The 22171-nt window shown below is 35.8% G+C and overlaps 1 pseudogene; it reads left to right on the plus strand.

Moving 5' to 3' along the window:
- Nucleotides 1-4696: 4696 nt before the first annotated feature.
- On the plus strand, nucleotides 4697-5508 carry LOC111536515 (annotated as a pseudogene).
- Nucleotides 5509-22171: the final 16663 nt, after the last annotated feature.

Here is a 22171-nt window from a genome sequence, read left to right on the forward strand (position 1 = left end):
ACGTTGTGCACATGTACCCTAGAACTTAAATTATAATAAAAAAAAAAGAAATTTAAAATAAAATCACTCTTTATTTCCCTGCAAAAAAAAAATATAAAAGATTAAATTTAGAATAAAAAATAGATGTGAGTTCCTAATGCATTTCATTCTAGCCACCACTTGGTATTATCAGTCTCTTTGATTTTATCCGTTCTAATGGGTTTGCAATGGTATATATATATATATGTATATGTTTAAATAAGGAAGGAATAGTAAACTTTTTTTGGGATTTCTGTTGCAATTGCCAAAAATGATATATTTGACATATTGGTATGATGTGTTACATTGATAGATTGCCTAGTATTGTATCTTCCTTGAATTTTTAAGGTGAAACTTACTTGATCATGGTGGGTTGTTCTTTTACTATTGAATGTTAATTCCAGGATTTTATTCAGCATCTTGCATCTCTATTTAGAAGTGAAATTAATATTTTCAAACTATAATAATCACGATTTTTTATGAGGGTTATGCTGACTTTGTAGAATACATTGGGTAGCTATCCTTAAAGATTCTTAACAGTTAAAAAACAAACAAACAAAACTTGAGTCAAATGATCTGGCTGTGGGGAATCTTTGGAAATGCGATTTAGTCTTAAAGTATTCATATTTAGAATGATGAGGAAACCAAAAGCTGTAGTGGTGTTATAAATCTTTCTTCCCGTAGGAGCTTAAATAACATTGTTCAGGTAGGTCTTGGGGAGTATAGGCCTAGTCACACTGTAGAACGTGAATGGGAAAAACACCACTATATGTACACAGGAGAAAAGAAAAGGAGTAGGAAGGAATAAATTAGGGACTCTGCCTGCATTTAAAACATTTATAAGATGACAGGCAGCTTTAACATTTATGAAGTTTCTGTGAACGTATGGGCTTTCCTGAAAGCCTACATTTAGGTGTTTAAGATAATATTTACCTATATATCACATTCAATATTATATAAATTTCCAGTACAATCAATATATCTTTGACAAACTTTTAGTATTCTGATAATAAAAAGTAATGAAATCACAGAATTCCTATGAGCTTATGTGTATTTGTTTCAGTACTAGCTATCAGGAAGGCAGAGTCGCAGGTTTGGGAAGAATCCAAGTTGATCATTTGCAAAATCTCTATGGGAAAACTCCTGAGAACTGCAGATTAAAATCCATGTCAGAGCATTGACTTTTCCAGTTATAAAGAAATGAATATGCCAGTATGGTGTGTGCCCTAGCAAGACACATTTCCAGAATTCACGCATCTCATATTCTCTAGAGAACTCAGTAGGGCAAGATATTCAGGGATGGCAAAAACCTAGTGACCATGGTTTTGGACTGATAGCCCACAGCCTTGCTCCTCACTTATTTTATCTCTTGGAGTGACTTATTTCCTCCAGTTGCTTTGACCTGCTGTTCTTGCAGCTGCTTCATAGGGAAATGTGGAGGAAAGAGAATAATTGGAAATTGTAGAGTCTTTGGTGGAAAAATATGTCCCTAAGTTGGTATTTTAACTATAGTACTATTATTTCTTGTATTTAATAATCTAAGATTCTGGGATATAGTAATCTTTTGTTTTACTTTATATGTATAAGAAGGTTATAACTAAAGTATGTAGTGAATTACAAGAGATAATTTTTGAATGAATATAAGAATGAATTAAATGAGTTCATAATCTATCAGAATAACCCAATTATATGATTTTAAAGAAAGTCTCCTAAGAAAAATATAAAAATAGCTATTATACAGTCTAGAGATAGCTTTATGGATGTCTTTCCTCTCCTCACTTATATCTTGTACATATTTCTTTTGCATCATGTCTTTACCCGTGCTCTCTTTTCTTCCCTTTCACACATATACACACATATACATACACATACAAACATGTACATACACATATACATATATACATGTGTATGTACATATAATGTATACATGTGTGTATCTATATGTACATATAATTATATATAATAGTAAATATGTATAAACATTCAGTGCCACATGTGTGTTTCATTTAGAATCCGCTCCTTTTTCAGCCCCTGTTATGGTTTGAATGTGTCCCCGCAAAAAATCATGTGTTGGAAACTTAATCCTCAATGCAAGAGTGTGGGAGGTAGGGTCTAATAAGACATGATTAGGCCATAATGGCTGAGGGAATATTAATGCTGCTATCATGAGAGTGGTTTCATTATAAAAGGGCACATTTGACCCCCTTTTGCTCTCTCATGCTCTTTGCCCTTCCACCATGGGATGACACAGCGAGGAGGCCCTCACTAGGCACCAACCCCTCAGTCTTGGTCTTCCCAGCCTCCAGAACTGTAAGCCAATAGATTTCTGCTCATTCTACGTTACCCATTCTGTTGTATTCTGTTCTAGCAGTGCAAAAGGGACTAAGATGGTCCTCCTCTCCATTTCTCTCTTTTTATTTTCCATCCCCTTTTAACTTTCTTTTTTCATGTTCCCCCTCCCAAAGTCCACATATCTCTTTGATTTCTCTCATTCCTTTTCTAAACCAATCATTAGTTCTCTCCTTCTTCACATTTCTCTAATCTCTCCTCTTTTTTTTTCTTTTCCACATTCTTCCATGTTTCTCTGCTATTAGAAACATACACACTCTCTCTCTTCTTCTAAGGCTGTCTTCCCTCTCCTTTGTGTTTTTCTCCCTCCTCTTTCAGCTCGAGCTAACATATTTTACTCTCCTGGTATCTCTGGTAGGTTTTTGTCAATATCATAGTCTTTTTTTGGGATTTATTTTTCTTCATTTATCTGTGTCTTCTTCCTTATCTACTTTTATGGATTTGTATTTTTTTTTTACTCAGTACCCTTCTGAGTTTCTATCACTTCTCTCCCTGTTTCTCTGAGTTGCCATGCCTTTGGCTGTGTTACTCCCTTTTCTTCTAATGCATTTCTCTCTCTCCCTGATAAATTTCTCATTCTACAAGTCTAATATCGTTAGGCTTTGTGTCTCCACCCAAATCTCATCTCATCTTGAATTGTAATCCCCCTAATCTCCATGTGTCAAGGCAGAGAATGATGGGGGCAGTTTCCCCATGCTGTTCTCATGATAGTGACTGAGTTCTCCTGTAAGGGGCTCTTCCCCCTTCACTCAGCACTTCTTCCTGCTGCCCTGTGAGGAAGGTGTCTTGCTTCCCTTTTGCCTTCTGCCATAATTGTAAGTTTCCCAAGGCTTCTCCAGGCATGCTGAACTATGAGTCAATTAAACCTCTTTCCTTTATAAATTACCCAATCTCGGCAGGTCTTTATACCAGCATGAGAATGGGCTAATAGATATACACATCATAAGCCTGCCATATCTCACAGGAAAAATAATGTGCACCTTCAGCACTAGTTTATATCCACACAAGCACATTTATCACAATATATCACTTATTTATTTCTGAATGCTAGGTAGAGTGGTTGCTGCTAAGACGGGGTGTAGTGAGGACTATGAGAAAGGACAAACCTGGATTTGAATCCTACCCGCATCAGTTGGACAAGTTTCTTAGCTTCCCTAGGCATGTTTTCCTAACTGATAATTATAAGGTGAACCATATAATTTATTGTCCAAACTGAGGCACTTTTATTGAGGGTGAAAGGGTGTTTCTAAAAACAAAATTAAACAATAGTTGGAAATATTTATGTATCGACCCACAAATTGATTGTTTTTTTATAGACTTATAAAATAGTTTTGTGCAAAAACTTTTTAAAACTGAAATCTTCCTAAAGTAAAAATAACATGTTTGTGTATAGTAAAGCAAATTACAAAAAGTTTATACTGATTATCTGAACACTAAGACAACATAAGTAGACTAATTATTGTTTGAGACTTAGTTACATACCTTTTTTGCTTTGCTTATGCGATTAAGCTACAGACGTTGATGTTTTCTGGCTACCCCAGAAGCATATTGGATCTTAATTTGCATAGTACCTTGAATGTGAAGGCCTTAGTGTTGAAAGTGGAAAGGAAATCAGGGGTTCTATTGTGTTTATATACATATATCCAGTTAATCCTTGTTTTTTCCCAATATGTTACCCGCCACCACTCTGGACTGTTCCTAGTGTCTTCCAGTCCATAAGATCCTCTGTCTTACCCTCTTTTAAAAATAAACCTCGAAGTGGGAGATGGTTGGTTAATTTTCTGTCCAGAATGAGGGTGGGCATTTGGGGATCTAGAAAGCTGAGTGCTTCTGAGATTTGCAGTTAATCTTCCTTATTTGAGAATCCCCTCCAACACAGTTATACTTCCAGTGACTATTTAGTGAGGCTTTTGGAGGATTCTGTGAGTCAAATTAGCTTGGTTATTGCCTTCTTCACTACTATATTCACTTTTCTTAGGAACTACTGAGTCATTTTCCATTTTCCATATACTTTTCAGTTTCCAAAATTTTGTCCGTGTCATCTTCTCTTCCATCTTATCCAATTTTGTGTGTCTGTATCTTTCAAACATCCCCTTGGCGAGGGGAGGAGGCAGAGAGAGGAGGAGGAGGAAGAATTCGTCGCAACTCCAGAGCTGGCGGCGGCGGAAGAGGGGAAAGGAAAGAGGAAGGCGGAGCGGTGAGAGCCGGAGACGGAGCCCAGCCCCGCACAGTCCAGTGTGAGGGTAGCAACGCGAAGAGCAGTCGACGCCGCTGCCACCACCACCGCCATAGACAAACACTGTCATCCTATGGGCCACGCCTGGGCCGTGCTGCCAGGAAGCTTTGGCCACGCAGCTCGGCTTGCTGCGGTCTCGGGTTTCTTTACCTCCAGAAAGAAGAATATTGACCCCTTGAATTCTGGAAGTTCATCGAAGAATCTGAAATTAGGGACTTATTTCAAATTTGGACATGGCTAATGGAGGCACAAGAAGACCCAACGGGCCAAATACTGGAAATAAAATATGCCAGTTCAAACTAGTACTTCTGGGAGAGTCTGCTGTTGGCAAATCAAGCCTAGTGCTTCGTTTTGTGAAAGGCCAATTTCATGTATTTCAAAAGAGTATCATTGGGGCTGCTTTTCTAACCCAAACTGTATGTCTTGATGACACTACAGTAAAGTTTGAAACATGGGATACAGCTGGTCAAGAACGATACCATATCCTAGCACCAATGTACTACAGAGGAGCACAAGCAGTCATAGTTGTATGTGATATCACAAATGAGGAGTCCTTTGCAAGAGCAAAAAATTGGGTTAAAGAACTTCAGAGGCAAGCAAGTCCTAACACTGTAATAGCTTTATCAGGAAACAAGGCCGACCTAGCAGATAAAAGAGCAGTAAATTTCCGGGAAGCACAGTCCTATGCAGATGACAATAGTTTATTATTCATGGAGACATCAGCTAAAACATCAATGAATGTAAATGAAATATTCATGGCAATAGCTAAAAAATTGCCAAAGGATGAACCACAAAATCCAGGAGCAAATTCTGCCAGAGGAAGAGGAGTAGACCTCACCGAACCCACACAACCAACCAGGAGTCAGTGTTGTTGTAACTAAACTTCTAGTTTGAACTAGCTGGAATAGTCTTCTGCTTCCTAAATGTTAATAACAATGGAATAGGAGCATTTAACCAGCCCAGTATGACTTCCAAAAGAAGAGACTTACGATAGAGTCAAGTTTCTAATACACAATTATTTTAAGTGTTTTGAACTTAATTTTTAATAACATGCATGGGTCCTTCTCACTGATGTTTCAACAATAGGGAAAAAATGAGAACTATGTGGACACTTGTTTCTATGGAAAGTTAGGGGGAATCATTTCTCATCACTAGGAATATAGACAAATGACTGTCTGGACCCACACAGTTAACCAGCCCATTTCTCCACACTGGTACAATAGTCACCTGTGAAAAAAAATTTGAAACTTACTAATTTGGGCTTTTCAAAAATATCCATTTTTTAGAAGGAGATTCTAAAGTTATTTATGATGCTTAGCCGTAGTATTCAGGCAAATGTTCATTTCTCCTGGTATCTGTATTTAAAATGTACATTCCACATTTTAATAAATTAACCACAAGAAAAGAATCCTACATATACAAGATCGGGGGTGGGGGGGTGGGGGAAGAGTATTAATGGTATCTTAATTATAGTCAGTCCCGTTTTTTTTTAAATGGGATAAAAATCAAATGCAATCCCATCTTGTTTTAAGAATTTGAGAACTAATAAATGCACCTTAATGGGTAGTGTTCCTTTCAAACATGTGAGTTCTTTAACAAAAATGAAATAAACCAGGTGTCTGTGATTTGTGATTAATCACTGCTGGCCATTACATAGGTTTTGTTGTTTGGGGCAGGGAGGGGGCTTTTGTTCCCTTTTGACATGATATAGTCAATGCACTAACAATTATGTATATTCAAACTTGATTATTTTAAATTCAATCTTCAGCTGTACTGTAAATAGGGTACTGCATTGTAGTCTCCATATCTGTATTACTTTTCTGTAATATTTAAGAGTTGCTTAAAAGTATAGAAAAGGTACAGTTACTAAAACAGCTAATTATTTCTCTCTCCCCCTTTGACAGGAAGGGGCTTCAGTTGTTCCTCCATGGCTAGAACCATAATACACAATGTAAACATAATTTGTAACATAAAGTATTGCAATATGTTAGTAACAATCTTGCAGCCTTCTTTTCCAAAGTTCATTTTATTTTGATCAGTATATTGCACTAATTATTTTAGATATTTTCATTATATGAAAGCTACCATGTGTCAGAGGTGATTTAGTCTATTTAAGTGTTGGACTGCTAGGAGAACTTGTACATTTGTGATAATGCAGAATTAGGAAAACGGTTCACAAGTGTTTAGTTTTATATTGAGGTGCTCAGTTTGGCATAAAGTGGTATAAAAAGCAAAAAAAAAAAAAAAAAAAACAACAAAAAAACAAAAACAAACAAAAAAATCCCCTTGGCTTTTTAAATTTTTACTTTAAAATTTTTTCTTTATTAATAGACTTACATTTTTAAGAGCAGTTTTAGTTTTACAGAAAAATTGAGCAGAAAGTACAGAGTTCCCAAATATTCCTTCCATCCCTTACCCCACACAGTTTCCCCTATTATTAGCATGTTACATTAGTGTGACACATTTGTTACAATTGATGAACCAATATTGAATATTGATACGTTATTAACTGAAGTCCATAGTTTAGGGTTCACTCTTTGTGTTGTACAGTTTTGACAATTGCATAATGTCATATGTCCACCATTACAGTATCACACAGAGTAGTTTCACTGCCCTGTGCTCCTCAATTCTTCCCTCACTCCCTCTTCTTGAACTCCTGGCAACTACTCATCTTTTTACTGTCCCTATAGTTTTGCCTTTTCCAGTATGTCATATAGTTGGAATCATATAGAATGTAGCATTTTAAGACTGGCTACTTTCACTTAGCAATATGCATTTGAGTTTCCTCCAGACCATTTATTGGCTCGATAGCTCATTTCTTTTTCCTAACTGAATAATATTCTGTTGTATAGGCATACCACAGTTCGCTTATCCATTTGCCTACTGAGGGACATCTTGGTTGCTTCTAAGCTTTGGCAATTATAAATAAAGCTGCTGTAAATATTCGTATGCAGGTTTTTGTGTGGACATAAATTTTCAACTTACTTGGGTACATACCAAAGAGTATAACTGCTTGGTCACATAGTAAGACTATATTTAGCTTTGTAAGAAATGGTCAGACTGTCTTCCTAAGTGGTTTTATAATTTTGCATTTCCCACTCCCACCTCACCATGAATGAGAGTTCTTGTTAGTATACATCCTCACCAGCATTTTGTGTTGTTATTGTTTTTGAATTTAGACATTCTATTAGTGTAGTGATATCTTGTTTTAATTTACAGTTCCCTAATGATCTATTAGGTCATAGGTCATATTAGGCGTTGAACATGTTTTCATATGCTTATTTGCAATCTATAAATCTTTTTTCATCTGGTGTCTGTTTAGATCTTTTGTCCATTTGTAATTGGGTTGTTTTTCTTATGGAGTTTTAATAGTTATTTGTGTATTTTAGATACTAGTCCTTTATCAGACATGCTTTGCAAATATTTTTTCCTAGTCTGTGGCTCATTCTCTTAACAGTGTCTTTTGCAGAGCAGAGCTTTCAATTTTAATGAAGTCCAAATTTTTCTTTCATGAATTTTGCTTTTAGCATTATATTTATTTATTTATTTTTTTGTGGTATAATTTCATCTTACTTTATTTAATCATTTCCGTATTGATAATTCTTTAGGTCACTTATAACTTTTAGATATTTCAAAGACTGCTGCAATAGATACCGTTAAACAAGCACATTAGCTCCTTAATTTCCCAAGGCAGGCACTGCTAAATCAAAAGTACATGCATTTTTCCCCCAAGTTTCTTTCTTTCATTGATGCTCTTCCTCTTCTTCTTCTTCTTCTTCCTCTTTCTCTTCCTCTTCTTCTTCTTTTATAGATAGATATATACTTTAAGTTCTAGGTTACATGTGCAGAACATGCATGTTTGTTACATAGTTATATACGTGCCATGGTGGTTTGCTACACCCGTCAATCCATCACCTACATTAAGTATTTCTCCTAATGTTATCCCTCCCCTAGCCCCCCACCCCCCGACAGACCCGAGTGTGTGATATTTCCCTCCCTGTGTCCATGTGTTCTCACTGTTCAACTCCCACTTATGAGTGAGAACATGCAGTGTTTGGTTTTCTGATCTTGTGATAGTTTGCTGAAAATGACAGTTTCCAGCTTCATCCATGTCCCTGCAGAGGAAATGAACTCATCCTTTTTTATGGCTGCATAATATTCCATGGTGTATATGTGCCACATTTTCTTAATCCAGTCTACCATTGATGGACATTTGGGTTGGTTCCAAGTCTTTGCTATTGTGAATAGTGCCACAATAAACATATGTGTGCATAAAAAGTACATGCATTTTTGTGCTTGACGGATACTGACAGATTACCCTACAAGAGGATGTATTATTTACACTCCCAGCCCCACATGAGTATGTACATTTCCCCACATCCTAAACAACACTAATTTTTTTTCCATTCTAATGGGTGAAAAAAAAAATCTCCATTTTAAGTTTAGCATTATATTTAAAAGTCATTGCCAAACCCAAGGTTACCTAGATTTCTGCCTATGTTATCTTCTAGAACTTTCATAGTTTTGTGTCTTACATTTAGATCTAGACCTGTTTTATGTTAATTTTTGTGAAAGGTATAAGTCTCTCTCTAGATTCATTTTATTGGTATAGGCTGTCCAATTGTCCAAGCACCCTTTATTGAAAAGACTCTTCATTGAGTTGCTTTTGCTCCTTTGTCAGTGATTAGTTGACTATAGTTGTGTGGTTTTCTGTATTTGTATTTCTGGGCTTTATATTTTCTTTTGTTGATCTATTTGTCTCTTCTTTTGCCACTACCATACTCTGTTTATTGCTCTGCCTGTATAGCTACAGTGAAGACTTACAGTAAAGTAAATCTTGAAGTCAGGTAGTGTCAGTTCTCCAACTTTATTATCCCTCAATATTGTGTTGGCCATTCTGGGTATTTTGTCTTTTGATATAAACTTTAGAATAAGTTTGTCAATTTCTACAGATATTTGATTGGGATTGTGTGGAATCTCTAGATAAGTTTGGGAAGAACTGACATGTTAAAAATATTGGTCTTCCTTTTCATGTACATAGACTATTTCTTTATTCCTTTAGATATGTGTGTGGTTTTAAAAATTCTTTCGTAAGTTTTGCAGTTTTCCTCAAAATGAATGTTGTATACATGTTGTTATACTTATACCTAAGTATTTCATTTGTTTGGCACTAATGCAAATGGTTTTGTGTTTTTAATTCCTAATTCCAATTGTTCATTGCTAGTATGTAGGAAAGCAACTGATTTTTTGCATATTAACCTTGTATCCTACAACCTTGCTATAATCATTCATTAGTTCTGGGAGATTTTTGTTGTTGTTGGTTCTTTTGAGATTTTTCTACAGAAACAATCTTATCATCTGCGAACAAAGACCCCTTTTCCTTTCTTCCAAATCTACATACCTTTTATTTACTTTGTCTTATTGCATTAATTAGGACTTCCATTATGATGCTGATTAGGATTGGTAAATGGGAGTTGGGCATCCTTGCCTTGTTCCTGATCTTAGAGGAAAAGCTTCTAGTTTCTCACCATTAAATATGATGTCAATTGTAGGGTTTTTGTAGATGTTCTTTATCATATTGAAGATTATCCCTGAGAGTTTTTGTCATGAATGGGTATTGGATTTTGCCATATGTTTTTCTGCATCTGTTGATATCATCATAGGACTTTTATTCTTTAGCATGTTAATGTGCTGAATTGCAATAATTTACTTGCAAATGTTGAACAAACCTTGCATATGTGGAATGAATCCCACTTGGTTGCACTGTATAATTTCTTTTATATATCATTGAATTCCATTTGCTAATATTTTGTTGAGGGATTTTGCATTTCTGTTAGTGGGAGATATTGGCCTATAGTTTTTCTCTTTTTCTAATTTCTTTGGCTTTAGTATTGGTATAATACAGGCCTCATAGAATGAGCTAGGATGTATTTGCTCACTTCTATTTTCTGGAAGAGATTTTAAGGAATTGGTATCATTTCTTCCTTAAATTTTTGGTAGGATTCAACCTATCAAACACTATTTCAGATTAGAGATTTCTGTTTGAAGAAGATATTAATTATTGATTCAATTTAATCAGTTGATATTGGCATACTCAGATTATCTGTTTCTCCTTGTGTGAGTTTTGGTAGTTTGAGTCTTTCAAGAAATTGGTCCATTTCATATAAGATTCATTTCATCAAATTCATGGGCATAGAGCTGTTCATAACATTTCTTTGTTATCCTTTTGATGTTCATAGGCTCAATAGTGATGGCTTTACTTTCATTTATGATATTAGTAATTTGTCTCTTAATTCTTTTTTTCTTAGATAGCCTGATTACAGGTTTATCCATTTTATGGATCTTTTCAAAGAACCAGCTTTTGGTTTCATTAATTTTCTGTTTTCAATTTCATTATGTTCTAATTTGTATTAATGTTTTCCTTTACATTAGCCTGGGACAAAGTCTATTTGACTGTCAATGACTAGTGACAAGTCTGTCCGTTTGTGTCAACAGACTCAGTCTTTCTTCCTGTGATGAGTTAAGCTAATGCAACCTCAGGAAAGGCAGTTGTGATATTATTTGGAAAATATGGCTTCTAGGTAGATAAGAGAACTTCAGAGAACAACTTCACTTTGTGCTTTGGGAGACACAGAGGATTGAAATAGAAGTGAGGCAGGGAGAGGTCAGAGAGACCTTGAGGCTTCTTTTTCAGTTCAGCCTGTCAAAGCACCATATTTTGGGGTATTGGTTTCTGATCCCCAATACAATCAATGTTACATACTACTCTCCAAGTACTGCTTTTGCTCCAACTTGCAAATTTTAATAGGTTACATTTTCTTACTCATTTAGTTCAAAGTATTTTTAAATTTCTCTTGAGGCATCTTCTTTCATTTTTGTTTTTGTTTTTGAGATGGAGTCTCACTCTGTCACCCAGGCTGGAGTGCAGTGGTGCAATCTCGGTTCACTGCAACCTGCCTCCCAGGTTCAAGCAATTCTCCTTTTGAGGCATCTTCTTTCTCTTGTGTGTCACTTAGAAGTGTGTTGTTTAATCTCTAAGTATTTTAGGATTTCCCATTTATCTTTCTGCTATTGATTCCTAATTTTATTCTTTTATGGCCTGAACGCACACTTTGTGTAACTTCTACTCTTTTAAATTTGATGTGCTTGTGAGACTCATGATAATGACAATACAAAAACCTATAATAGATAAACTAATAAAAACCAACAAATTAAACACACTATCAGAGAAAAATTACTTAACTGCAAAAGATGACAGTAAGGAAGAAAGGAAGCGAGGAGTTACAAAACAATCAGAAAGCAAGAAACAAAATGGCAGCAGTAAGTCTTCCCTTATCAATAATAATACTGAATGTAAATGGACTCAGTTCTCTGATTAAAAGACATAGAATGACTTAATGGATAAAGAAAAAAGACTTAACTATATCATGCCTACAAGAAACTTACCTCACCTCCAAAGGCACACATCGACTGAAAGTGAAAGGATGGAAAAAGAAATTCCATGCAAGTGGAAATCAAAAAAGAGCAAGAGTAGCTATACTAACTTCAGATAAAACAGACTACAAGTCAAAGACTGTACAAAGAGAAAAAGAGTGTCACTATATAATAAAGGAGTCAATAGAGCAAGAAGATATAATAATTATGAATATCTATGCTCCTAACACCAGAGGTCCCAAGTGTATAAAGCAAACATTAATAGATCTGAAGGCAGATATAGACTGCAACATAATAATCATAGGGGAAGTAGCACCACACTTTCAGTGATGGACAGTCCATCTAGACAGAAAATCAACAAAGAAGCATTGGAGTTAAACTATCTACTAGACCAAATAGGCCTAACTGCCATCTGCAGAACATTTCACCCAGCTGCTGCAGAAAACACATTATTTTTTATCAGTTCATGGGACATTCTCCAGAATAGACCATATATTAGTTCACAAAACAAATCTCAAAAAATTCAAAAAGAAAAATCATATCAAGTATATTTTTCTGACAACAATGGAATAAAACTAGAAATCAATAACAATAGGAATCTTATTAAATTCATGGAAATTAAACAACATGCTCTTGAATGACCAATGGGTCAATGAAGAAATGAAGAAGGAAAATTAAAATATCTTTAAACAAATGAAAGTGGAAGTGCATCATACCAAAACCTATGGGATACAGTAAAAACAGTACTAAGAGGGAAGCTTATAGCAATACATGCCTATATCAAAAAAGTTGAAACACTTCAAATAAGCAATCTAACAATGCACCTCAAGGAACTAGACAAACCAAACTCTAAACTAGAAGGAAAGAAATAATAAAGATTAGAGCAGACATAAATAAAATTGATACTAAAGAACACGGAAGATCAATAAAATGAAAAGCTGATTTTTGAAAAGATAACAAAATTGGCATCCTTTAGGTAGACTAAGAAAAAGAGAGAAGACCCAAATAAATAAAATCAGAAATGAAAAAGGGAACATAACAACTGACACTTAAGAAATCCAAAGAATCATTAGAGACTATTATGAACAACTATACACTAGCAAATTGGAAAACCTGAAGAAATACGTAAATTCCTGGATGCATCCTACCTACCAAGATTGAACCAGGATGAAACAGAAAACTTCAACAAACCAATAATAAATAATGATATCAAAACCATAATAAAAAGTCTCCTCTCAAAGAAAAGCCCAGAACCTGGTGGCTTCCCTGCTGAATTCTACAAAACATATAAAGAAGGACTAATCCTGCGTGATTTTTGATTTGATTAGATCCCCTTTTCCTGCCTTTTTTGAGATAATCATTCTTTCCTTCCCTCCTTTTTTCTATTAATATGGTGAATTACATTATAGATTTGTTCATGTTAAACTAACTTTCCATTCTTGACATAAACATATCTTTGTCATTCTGTATTAACCTTTTTATCCATTGTTGGATTCAGTTTGTTAATATTTTACTTATATTCTTTGCATTTCTTTCCTGATTTTGAGTTTGGCCAGTGACTTTATGTTCTCATTTTTTTTTTCCCAGTTTTTGTATCAAAGTCATACCAGCCTCATAAAATAAATTTGGGAATGATTCTTCGTTTTTTCCTTCTTGAAATATGTTCTGCAAGATTGGATTATTTATTCCTTATGTGTTAAGAGAAAGTTCTACATTCACTTTCTTTTGCTGTGGTGAATAATTACAAAAAAATTTTAGCAACTTAAAACAGCACCAATTTATTGTCCCACAGTACTGTGGATAAGTAAGGGGGCAGGGCTGATTTCATCTCTTTGAATCTCATAAGACCAAAATTAAGGTGTCTGTAGGGCCATATTTCTTTCTTGAGCCTCAAGGGTAGAATCCATTTTGAAACTCATCAGGTTGTAGTCAAAATTCAGTTCCATACAGCTGTAGGAATGAGGTTTCCTTTTCTTTGAATAAGATAATTAGTAACCTTAATTCCATCTGCAAAGTCCCTTTGACATGCAACATAACATATTAAAAAGCATAACACCAAGGAAAAAGATAATGGAAGCCCAAAATTCTGCCTGCCAAAAGTTCACTTGAAAAACCATTTGTGCTTGCTTTCTCTCTGTAGAAGATTCTAACTACTGATCTTTATAAATAATTATAATAATTTTAAGATTTTATATTTCTCCTTAACTCAGTTTGAAAAGTGAAATTTTTACAGAAATTTAATCATTTTATCTACATTTTCAAATTATTTATGTATTTTTTCATAATATTATCATTTCAAAAAAATTTCAACTTCTATTTTAGATTCAGGGAGTACCTGTGCCGGTTTATTAACTGGGTGTATTGCGTGATGAGGAAGTTTGGGGTAAGATCACATCACTCAGGGAGTGAGAATAGTACCCAATAAGTAGTTTTTCAGCCCTTCCCCCTGAGTAGTTTCCAGTGTCAATCATTCTCATCTTTATGTGCATGTGTACATAATATTAGCTCCCACTTCTAAGTGAGAACATGTGGTATTGGTTTTCTTTTCTTGCATTAGTTTGCTAGTATAATGGTCTCCAGCTCCATTTGTGTTTCTTCAAAGATATGATTTTATTTTTTTATGGATGCATAGTATTCTATGGTGTATATGTACCACATTTACTTTATCTAGTCTGCCATTGATGGTAATTTAGGTTGATTCCATGTCTTTGCTATTGTGAATAGTATGGCAATGAAGATATGCATGCATGTGTCTTTATGGTAAAACAACTCATATTCCTTTGGGTATATACCCAGTAATGGGATAGCGGGGTTAAATGGCAGTTCTGCTTCTGGTTCTTTGAGAAATCACCACACTGCTTTCCACAATGGCTGAACTAATTTACACTTCCGACAACAGAGTATAAGGATTCCCTTTTCTTTGCAACCTGACCAACATCTGTTATTTTTTGACTTTTTAATAAAAGCCATTCTGACAGATGTGAAATGATGTATCATTGTGGTTTTGGTTTGCCTTTCTCTAATGATCAGTGATATTGAGCTTTTTTTTCCATATGATTGTTGGCTGCAAGTATGTCTTCTTTTGAGAAGTGTCTGTTCATGTCCTTTGTCCACTTTTTAACGAGGTTGTTTTATTTTTCTTGTAAACTTGTTTAAGTTCCTTATGGATACTGGATATTAGACCTTTGTCAGATGCATAGTTTGCAAAATTTTTCTCCCATTCTGTAGGTTGTCTGTTTATTCTGTTGACAGTTTATTTTGTTGGGCAGAAGCTGTTTTAATCAGATGCCATCTGTCAATTTTTGATTTAGTCATGATTGCTTTTGGTGTCTTCTTCATGAAATCTTTGCCCATTCCTATGTCCAGGAATGACATTATCTTCCAGGGTTTTTATAGTTTTGGGTTTTACATTTATGTCTTTATTCAGTCTTGAGTTGATTTTTGTATATAGTGTAAGGAAGGGGGTCCAGCTTCAATTGTCTGCATGTCATTATCCAGTTATCCCAGCACCATTTATTGAAGAGGGAATCCTTTCCGTATTGCTTGGTTTTGTTAGCTTTGTCAAAGATCAGATTGTCCTTGGTGTGAAGCCTTATTTTTGGGCTCTCTCTTCTGTTCCATTGTGGTCTATGTGCCTGTTTTTGTACCAGTACCATGCTGTTTTGGTCACTGTAGCCTTGTAGTATAGTTTGAAGTGAGGTAATGTGATTCTTCCAGCTTTGTTCTTTTTGCTTAGGATTGCCTTGGCTATTTCAGCTCTTTTTCGGTTCCATATGAATTTTATCATAGTTTTTTTTTTCTAGTTCTGTGAAGAATGTCATTGATAGTTTTATAGGAATAGCATTGAATCTGTGCATTGCTTTGGGCAGTACAGCCATTTCAATAATATTTGATTCTTCCTATCCTTGAGCATGGGATGATTTTCCATTTGTTTGTGTCTTCTCTGATTTATTTGAGCAGTGTTTTGTAATTCTCATTGTAAAGATCTTTCATCTCCCTGGTTAGCTGTATTTCTAGGTATTTTATTCTTTTTGTGGCAATTGTGAATGGGGCTGCATTCCTGATTTGGCCCTTAGCTTGACTGTTGGTTGTGTATAGCAATGCTAGTGATTTTTGTATATTGATTTTGTATCCTGAAGCTTATTAGCTGGAGGAGATTTTTGGCCTGAGACTATGGGGTTTTCTAGATGTAGAATCATGTCATCTGCAGACAGAGATAATTTGACTTCCTATCTTCCTATTTGGATACCCTTCATTTCTTTCTCTTTCCTGATTGCTCTGGCCAGGGCTTCCAATACTATGTTGAATAGAAATGGGGAGAGAGAGCATCCTTGTGTTGGTTTTCAAGGAGAATGTTTCCAGCTTTTGCCAATTCAGTATTATGTTGGTTGTGGGTTTGTGATAGATGGGTCTTAACTATTTTGAGGTATGTTCCTTCAATACCTAGTTGATTGAAAGCTGTTAACATGAAGGATGTTGAATTTTATCTAAAGCCTCTTCTGCATCTATTGAGATAATCGTAATTTTTTGTCTTTAGTTCTGTTTACGTGATGAATCACATTTCTTGATTTGCATACATTGGACCAACCTTGCATCCCAGGGATAAAGTCTGCTTAATCATGGTGGATTAGCTTTTCGAGTTGCTGCTGGATTTGGTTTGCAAGTGTTTTGTTGAGAGTTTTTGCATCAATATTCATAAAGGATGTAGGCATGAAGTTTTCTTTTTTTGTTGCATCTCTGTCAGGTTTTGGTATCAGGAAGATGCTGGCCTCATAGAATGAGTTGGGAAGAAGTCCCTTCTCATTTTTTGGGAATAGTTTTAGTAGGAATGGTAGCATCTCTTCTTTGTACATTTGGTACAAAAATGCTGTGAATCTATCTAGTACTGGGCTTTTTTGGTTGATAGGCTATTTATTACTGATTCATTTTCAGAGCTCATTATTGTTCTCTTCAGGGAATCAATTTCTTTCTGGTTCAGTCTTGGGAGGATGTATGTGTTTAGGAATTTATTAATCTCTTCTAGGCTTTCTAGCTTGTGTGCACAGAGGTGTTCATAGTAGTCTCTGATGATGCTTTTCTGTGGGGTCAGTGGTAACATCCCTTTTGTCATTTCTAATTATATTTTTTGAATCTTCTTTCTTTTCTTCTTTGTCTAGCTAGTGGCCTATCTGATTAGTTTTTTCTAAAAATCCAACTTTTGGATTTGTTGATCTTTTGAGTTTCTTTTTTTTGGGTCTCAGTATCCTTCAGTTCAGCTCTGATATTGGTTATTTCTTGTATTCTGCTAGTTTGGCATTAGTTTACTCTTGGTTCTCTAGTTCTTTTAGTTGTGATTTTAAGTTGTTAATTTGAGATCTTTCTAAGATTCTAATGTGGGCATTTAGTGCTATAAATTTTCCTCTGAACACTGCCTTAGCAGTGTCCCAGAGATTCTGGTGTATTGTATATTTGTTCTCATTAGTTTCAAAGAACTTCTTGATTTCTGCCTTAATTTCATTATTTATTCAATAGCCATTCAGGAGCAGTTTGTTTAGTTTCCATGAGATTGAATGGTTTTGAACACATTTTTTCGTCTTGGTTTGTATTTTTATTGCACTGTGGTCTGCAATAAAGAAGGCAATAAGAATAATGCATATTCTGTTGTTTTGGGATGGAGAATTATATTGGATTCATTTTTTTTTCTAATGTTGAGTTCAGCTCTTGAATATCTTTGTTAATTTTCTGCCTCAATGATCTGTCTAATACTATCAGTGGAGTGCTGAAATCTTCTACTATGATTATGAAGGAGTCTAAATCTCTTTGTAGGTCTCTAAGAACTTGCATTATGAATCTGAGTGCTCCTGTGTTGGGTACATATATGTTTAGAATAATTAGGTCTTCTTGTTTAATTGAACCCTTTATCGTTATATAACGCCCTTCTTTGTCTTTTTTGGTCTTTGTTGGTTTAAAGTATGTTTTGTCTGAAATTAGGATTGCAACCCCTGCTTTTGTCTGTTTTCCATTTGCTTGGTTGATTTTTCTCCATCCCTTTATTTTGAGCCTATGTGTGTCATTGCATGTGAGCTGGGTGTTTTGAAGAAAGCATACCATTGGGTCTTGGTTTTTTATCCACCTTGCCACTCTATGTGTTTTAACTAGGTCATTTAGCCCATTGACATTTAAGGTTAGTATTGATATGTGTGAATTTGATCTGTCATCATGATGTTATCTGGTTATTTTGCAGACTTGTTTATGTGATTGCTTTATAGTGTCACTAGTCTGTGTACTTCAATGTGTTTTTGTATTGGCTGGTAATGATCTTTCCTTTCCGTATTTAGTGCTTCCTTCAAAAACTCTTGTATAACACGTCTGATAGAAACAAATTTCCTAAGCATTTGCTTCTCTGAAAAGGATCTTATTTCTCCTTTGCTTATGAAGTTTACTTTGGCTAGATATGAAATTCTTGGATGGGTTTTTTTTTTCTTTAAGAATGTTGAATATTAGCCCGCAATCTCTTGTGGATTGTAGAGTTTCAGCTGAGAGGTCTGCTGTGAGTCTCATGAGCTTCCCTTTGTAGGTGACCTGAGCTTTCTCTCTAGCTGCCTTTAACATTTTTTTTTTTTTTCATTTTAACCTAGGAGAATCTGATGATTATGTGTCTTAGGGATGATCTTCTTCTGAAGTATATTATTGGGATTCTCTGCGTTTCCTGAATTTGAATATTGGCCTCTCTAGCAAGTTTTGGGAGCGTTTAATAGATGATGTCCTGAAATATGTTTTTCATGTTGTTTGCTTTCTCCTCATCCCTTTCAAGGATGCCAATATTCTATATTTTGGAGAGGTTATGTTCATTCCATTTCATTCTTTTTTCTTTATATTTGTCTGACTGTCTTATTTCATAGAGCCAATCTTCAAATTTTGAGATTCTTTCTTCAGCTTGGCCTATTCTGTTGTTAATACTTGTGATTGCATTTTGAAATTCTTATAGTGTATTTTTCGGCTTCATCAGATCAGTTTCTTTTTCTTACCAGCTATTTTGTCTGTTAGCTTCTGCATTGTTTTATTGTGATTCTTAGTTTCCTTGGATTGGGTTTTGTCATTCTCCTGAATCTTGATGATCTTCATTCATACCCATATTCTGAATTCTATTTCTGTCATTTCAGCTAACTTAACCTGGATAATTATACTTTTTGGAGAACCAGTGCAGATGTTTGAAGGACATAATACACCCTGGCCATTTGAGTTTCTGGTGTTCTTCCATTGGTTCTTTTTCATCTCTGCATGTGGGTGTATCTTTAACTGCTGGGCTTCCTCTGACTGAAGTGGTCAGGTGGGGACAGAGTGGTTGTGCTGGAGTCCTAGGCTGGGTGACCCTGCCTAGGAAGAAGTGAGGACCAGGAGAACACTCTGGTCACTTTTCCGTGAGGTGGGTGCTCTGTGCTAGGGGGCCTGACCAGCTCCTTGTCTCTGTTCTCCATGGTCTCTCCAGAGCCTATAGACTGCAAGCATGAGGGCTTTGAGACAGCAAAGTTGGCAACACACCCCTCCCACTAGGAGCTCTGTCCCAAGGAGTCACAGAGCTGCTACTGGCTTGATAACCCCAGCCAAGGGTGGCTGTAGACCCAAGCTGGGAAGACCTACTCAGTGAGGAGATATGGGATCAGGGTCCTACGTAACAAGCAGTCTGGCCACTTTTCCATAGGGCTGCTGCAGTATGCTGGGGATTTGCTCCAATCCCTGATCAACTTGACTTTTCCAGCACCTCAGGGTATCAACAATGATGGCTGTGAAACATTAAAGATGGCGGCCTGACCCTGCCTCTGGGAGCTCCATCCCAGGAAAGTACAGACTTGCTGACAGTCTGAACACACCAGTAGAGGTGGTTGTAGACCTAGGCCTGAAGATTTTGCCCAGTGGGGAACTACTTCTGTCCCTAGTCACCTTGGACTTGAACCAGCTTTTTATTTCATTTATCTTTTGTATTTTTATTTTCTTTCAATTTTATTTAGTTCTGCTCTGATCTTTGTTATTTTCTTTCTTCTGTTGGGTTTGGGTTTGGTTTGTTCTTCTTCCTTCAGTTCCTTGAGTTGTGACCTCAGATTGTCGATTTGTACTCTTTCAGACTTTTTTATGTAGGCATTTAATGCTTTGAACTTTTTTCTTAGCACCACTTTTGCCGTATCCCACAAGTTTTGATAGGCTGTGTCACTATTATGGTTCAGTTCAAAGAATTTTTAAATTTTTATCTTGATTTCAATGTTGACCCAATGATCATTCAGGAGCACATTATTTAATTATCATGTATTTGCATGGTTTTGAGAGTTCCTTCTGGAGCTGATATCTAATTTTATTCCACTGTGATCTGAGAGAGTACGTCACATAATTTGATTTTCTTAAATTTACTGAGACTTGTTTTGTGGCCTATCATATGGTCTATCTTAGAGAATGTTCCATGTGGTAATGAATAGAATGCATATTCTGTAGTTGTTTCGTAGAAAGTTCTATAAATATCTCTTCAGTCCATTTGATGTAGGGTGTAGTTTAAGACCACTGTTTCTTTGTTGACTTTCTGTCTTGATGACCTGTCCAGTGCTGTCTGTGGGGTATTAAAATCCCCCACTATTATTGTGTTTCCATCTATGTTATTTCTTAAGTCTAGTAGTATTTTTTTTTTTTTTAATTTGGGTGCTCTAGTGTTAGTTGCATATATATTTAGCATTGTGATATTTTCCTGTTGGACTAGTGTTTTTTATCATTATATGTCCCTCTTTGTCTTTTTACATGGCTGTTGCTTTAAAGTTTGCTTTGTCTAATATAAAAATAGGTATTCCTGGCTGAGCATGGTGGCTCGCACCTGTAATCCTAACACTTTGGGAGGCTGAGGTGGGTGGATCACCTGAGGTCAGGAGTTCAAGACCAGCCTGAGCAATATGGTGAAACCCTGTCCCAAGTAAAAATACAAAAATTAGCCTGGCATGGTGGCAGGAGCCTGTAGTACCAGCTACTTGGGAGGTTGATACAGGAGAATTGCTTGAACCTGGGAGGCAGTGGTTGCAGTAAGCTGAGATGGTGCCACTGCATTCAAGTCAGCGTGACAGAACAAAACTCCATCTCAAAAGTAAAATAAAATAAAATAAAATAAAAATAAAAATAAAAATAAAAAAAAATAAAACGCGATTCCTGCTCCCTTTTGGTGTCCATTTGCATGGAATATCTTTTTCAAGGAGTTTTTTTCTGTGTGTGTGTGTGTGTTAAGTGAGTGTAATGAAGACAGCAGATACTTGGTTGGTGAATTCCTTTTTTTTATTATTATACTTTAAGTTCTAGGATACATGTGCAGAACATACAGGTTTGTTACGTAGGTATACGTGTGCCATGGTTGTTTGCTGCACCTATCAACCCATCATTTACATTAGGTATTTCTCCTAATGCTATCCCTCCCCTCCCCACCCCCAACAGGCCCTGGTGTGTGATGTTCCCTTCCTTGTGCCCATATGTTCTCAATGTTCGACTCCCACTTATGAGTGAGAACATGCAGTGTTTGGTTTTCTGTTCTTGTGTTAGTTTGCTGAGAATGATGGTTTCCAGCTTCATCCACGTCCCTGCAAAGGATATGAACTCATTCATTTTTATGGTTGCATAGTATTCCATGGTGTATATGTGCCACATTTTCTTTATCCATTGTAACATTGATGGGAATTTGGATTGGTTCCAAGTCTTTGCTATTGTGAATAGTGCTGCAATAAACATGCATGTGCATGTGTCTTTATAGTAGAATGATTTATAATCCTTTGGGTATATACCCAGTAATGTGGTTGCTGGGTCAAAGGGTATTTCTAGTTCTAGATCCTTGAAGAATCGCCACACTGTCTTCCACAATGGTTGAATTAATTTACACTGCCACCAACAGTGTAAAAGCATTCCTATTTCTCCATGTCCTCTCCAGCATCTGTTGTTTCCTGACTTTTTAATGATCACCATTCTAACTGTTGTGAGATGGTATCCCATTGTGGTTTTGACCAGTGATGATGAGCTTTTTTTCCTATGTTTGTTGGCTACGTAAGTGTCTTCTTTTGAAAAGTGTCTGTTCATATCCTTTGCCCACTTTTTGATGGGTTTTTTTTTTTTTTTTTTTTGTAAATTTGGTTAAGATCC

The sequence above is a fragment of the Piliocolobus tephrosceles genome, chromosome 12, assembly GCF_002776525.5.
Source record: "Piliocolobus tephrosceles isolate RC106 chromosome 12, ASM277652v3, whole genome shotgun sequence".
Lineage (NCBI taxonomy): Eukaryota > Metazoa > Chordata > Mammalia > Primates > Cercopithecidae > Piliocolobus > Piliocolobus tephrosceles.